Here is a 5,000-nt window from a genome sequence, read left to right on the forward strand (position 1 = left end):
TTCATGAATAAATAAATAAATAATATGTAGTATGTATGTAATGTATGTATGTAGTGTATGCATGTATGTAATGTGTGCATGTATGTGTATGTGTATATATATACAAACATACATACATGCATTTCCTCTTGGAAATGCATGTATATATACATATATATTATATATATATATATATAATATATATATAATTGTATATATATATATATGTATATATATACAGTATATTATATATATATATATATCATGTATATATATATATATATATAATATATATATATAATATATATATATACATACACATTATATACTTATATCAGATATATACACATATGTACACTATACATGTGTCTATATATATGTGTGTGTGTGTGTTCGTGTGTGTGTGTGTGTATTCTATCTTCATCTCGTAATTTTCGTTTGATTTCCCTTTATATGAGACTCTATCGTATCTATCAATTATCATTCTCTCTAGTTATTTTGATCTATCTATCCATCTATCTATCTATATCTATATCTATCTACCTAAAAATACACACACACACACACACACACACAGTTGTAGCCCGCAGTTTGCTGCATTACGAGCTGCGATTGCGATTTTACATTGGGACATACATTTTCAAGATGACATGAAGGTCATATACGATATAACCCGTTCTTACATTTGTTCGTTTTGCTCCTGACAGAGAAATGCAATAATACTGCATAACCTAAATGACATTCGAAAAATTGCTGATTAGCAAAGCAATTAACTCAGTGTAATTATGTAAATTACAACAAAATTTTCAAAAAGTAACCGTTTCTTGAGAACAATAGAAAAAAAATGTAAAATAAATATTTATTAAGACTTCTCTCCCCTCTAGTACATAAATTCTCCTATCCACACACATACTTTCTCTCTCTCACTCTCTTTTTTCTCCCCCCCTCTCTCTCTCACCATGTAACAAACAAGTATTTTAGGTTTGATATTTGTCTATTTCATTTTTTAAATTTTATTGCATTTTAATGAATCTCAAACTGAACCAACTTGTAAATTTTTATCTCATAATTTTGGGGCCTTGGAAATTTGCAGAACAACTAAAGATTCTCTGTAATTTGTGCATACGCAGTAAATTATGCCAGTTATTTTCGTATTCGTTGTTAATAAACAGGTGACTAGTAGTAACTATAATTTCTTCAAAAAAGGTGGTGAGCTGGCAGAAACGTTAGCACGCCGGGTGAAATGCTTAGCAGTATTTCGTCTGCCGCTACGTTCTGAGTTCAAATTCCTCCGAGGTCGACTTTGCCTTTCATTCTTTCGGGGTCGATTAAATTAAGTACCAGTTGCGCACTGGGATCGATGTCATCGACTTAATCTCTTTGTCTGTCCTTGTTTGCCACCTCTATGTTTAGCACCTTGTAGGCAATAAAGAAATATATAATTTCTTCAAATTTTGGCACAAGGCCAGAAATTTAAAGAGACGGGGACGCGGTGGATCAATGTCGATTACATAAACTACAGCACTTGACTGGTACTTATTTTAACGACCAGAAAAGATGGAAAGCAATGTTGACCTCGACGGGATATGCAGTCAGAGCTTAAAACGCTGGAAAAATACCCCAAAGCCTTTTCTTAGCTGGCCTCAGGATCCTCACTGCTTGCCGCCATGACTGTTGGTAACTCTATTGATTTCAAATTTTGGTCGGTACAAGGCCAGCAAGTTCGAGGCGGTGGGGCTAAGTTGATTAGATCGACCCCAGTGTTTAACTCGTACATATTTTATCGATGGATGGAAGCACTCCGTCGGTTACGACGATGAGGGTTCCGGTTGATCCGAATCAACGGAACAGCCTGCTCGTGAAATTAACGTGTAAGTGGCTGAGCACTCCACAGACACGTGCACCCTTAACGTAGTTCTCGGGGATATTCAGCGTGACACAGAGAGTGACAAGGCCGGCCCTTTGAAATACAGGTACAACAGAAACAGGAAGTAAGAGTGAGAGAAAGTTGTGGTGAAAGAGTACAGCAGGGATCACCACCATCCCCTGCCGGAGCCTCGTGGAGCTTTAGGTGTTTTCGCTCAACAAACACTCACAACGCCCGGTCTGGGAATCGAAACCGCGATCCTATGACCGCGAGTCCGCTGCCCTAACCACTGGGCCATTGCGCCTCCACATTTTATCGATACTGAAAGGATGAAATGCAAAATCGGCCTCGGAGGAATTTGAACTGCGAACATAAAGACAGACGAACGCCGCTACACATTTTACCCGGTATGCTAACGATTCTGCCAGCTCGCCGCCTTAAATTGACAAGAATTTTTGCATAGACAAAGTAAATCATCTTTGTTATGGACTATATGCTATATTTCATAAACTTCGGGTACCTTATTAATATGTATATCAATTTTCAAGCATTAAATAATTTTCATCGTTATTTGTGGCTAAATACTGAAATATATTTTATCCAGTTCATTAAAATGTTGATTATATAAAAGTAGCGATAAAATAGTAGGCCTTCCTCTCCTTCAGCTCCCTTTCTTTGGAATTTTCCTGAAAGTACCCCTTTTCGGCCCCTTCCCCCATTCCCTCCCCTTCATCTACTCCTCCTTGGAATTTTCCCGGAAATCTTTCCTCCTCATCCCCTTCCACCCCTTCAGCTCCCTCTCCTCGGACTTTCCCAGGAAGTCCTTCCTCCACCTCCTTCTGAACCTTCCCTTCATCTCCCCCTCCGTGAACTTTTCCAGGAAATCTTTCCGCCCCATGCTCCCATTCATCTCCCCCTCCTCGGACTTTTCCAGGAAGTCCTTCCTTCCCTCCTCGGACGTTTCAAAGAAGACTTTCCTCCCCCTCCACCCTTCCATTCCCCCTCCTCCCTTCCATCTCCCCCTTCTCGAACTTTTCCAGGAAGTCCTTAATCCTCCTCCTCTCCTTCATTTCCCTCTTCCTCGGATTTTATCATTGAATTGTTTGTGCTTTGGTCTCCTTCAAAATAGCCTATAATCCTCCGTTAGCGCAAGTAAACAGAGGCTAAACAACACGAAATTTTTTGTCAGTGAGGCATGTAGAAACGGATAATTTTAGAACAGACAGTGCGTCAAAGAAAACGGTGTCCTTGTAAATGTAAGTTCCAATTTTACTCTAAAACCTATAAACGAAACCTCTTTCTGTGTAGTTTTTCTGTAAATTAATCCTTGTTAGCTTATGTTGAACTCCTGAAAAATAGTTCATAAGTTAAAATCCGGATAATTACCCGGAAGCAATTTCATGTTACACCACTTGCAGCTATATAAAACAGATTGTGTAATTTAATTACCTAGTTACCTCCAACACCACATAAATTAAGGTCACATAGCATGATAGGTGGGATATGTGTTATTTAGAGCGAGTTTGTCTAAAAAGAGGGGAATTTACATCGTGGCCTTAAATCTTTCCTTCATATCCAGTGAACTTGATATAAAAAATGAATTGTAGAGGCACATGGCCTAGTGGTTAGACCAGCGGACTCACGGTCGAGGGATCGCAGGTTCGAATCTCAGACCGGGCGATGTGTGTGTTTATGAGCGAAACACCTAAGCTCCACGCAGCTCCGGCAGAAGGTAATGGTGAACTTCTGCTGATTCTTTCGCCACAACTTTCTCTCACTCTTTCCTCCTGCATCTTGCAGCTTACCTGCGACCGACCGGCGTCCCATCCAGGTGGGGAACCTATACGCCAAGGAAACTGGGAAACCGGCCCTTATGAGCTAGGCATGGCTCGAGAAGGAACAAACAAAAAAAGATGAATTTATTTCATGATAGCACGGACGAGGATAAGGAAGCTTTTCTTTTTCTCGAATTCAAGCAGACCCTATCAGACATTCATTTGTTGATAAAGTAATTGTACAGAAGACATAAAATCCACCGGAACAGGGTTCAACTTTTTGTTTATTCACAAATCTCTAATGATTTCCCCACCGAATTAGATCTTAATTCAGATAGTAAGTATATACTCAAATTGTCCAAGGTGGTGGTATCTGATAAAGAATTGAATGAGCTCAGGTTCCGCGCTTCCGCAAAGAGACACTGCCTGAAAACACCCAACTCATTCCTGGTTTCAAGTTTAATTATTTAGTGACTTGGGAGGGTGTTATCGTGTGACGGACGAATCTGATTGTTAATGGAGTTCATTGAGAAAATCACTGTGAAGCCTTCTTGAGATACAGAAGTGAGGACGACAGCATCCTCTACTTGGTAGCTGTGACAATAAAGGAAATATGGTGAACAAGCTTGAAACTAGTGAGAACGGGGCTTTTCTTCCACGGTCATATATCCATCAGTTTCTCATGTTTAATTCCTTTCTTCTAGAATCAGGTGATGCTGAATGGAGAAGTGATGCGCTTCAATACATTATATATTCGAAACAAAAACACACATGTACATATACATATATAGTTTGTACGTATGGATATTTAACACCTAAATCAGCCCTGATCACTGACCTGTCGTCAAAGACACTCCGGGCATAAGCATTCAGTCTTATAAATGATTATATTGAAGGCGGCGAGCTGGCAGAAACGTTAGCACGCCGGGCGAAATGCGTAGCCGTATTTCGTCTGCCGTTACGTCCTGAGTTCAAATTCCGACGAGGTCGACTCTGCCTTTCATCCTTTCGGGGTCGATAAATTAAGCACCAGTTACGCACTGGGGTCGATGTAATCGACTTAATCCGTTTGTCTGTCCTTGTTTGTCTCCTCTGTGTTTAGCCCCTTGTGAGTAGTAAAGAAATATATATTGTTTAATGTGTCATTCAATAATTAAACGACAATATGTGGTTTATGAAATATGGCTTCTATTTCTAGCACATCAGGAAAACACGTAGAGGCTGTCATAGAAAGAGAAGAGTCAGGTTAAATCTGTAAATAAAAGCAATGGACCTCAGGATTTTAATCAGAATTCTATCTATGTTAGCAAAAGATTATCTGACAAAGATCAGGAAATAATTTTAATCGGATTATCTAAAGTTATATTATTTTATACTTT

The sequence above is a fragment of the Octopus sinensis genome, linkage group LG9 (genome assembly GCF_006345805.1).
Source record: "Octopus sinensis linkage group LG9, ASM634580v1, whole genome shotgun sequence".
Lineage (NCBI taxonomy): Eukaryota > Metazoa > Mollusca > Cephalopoda > Octopoda > Octopodidae > Octopus > Octopus sinensis.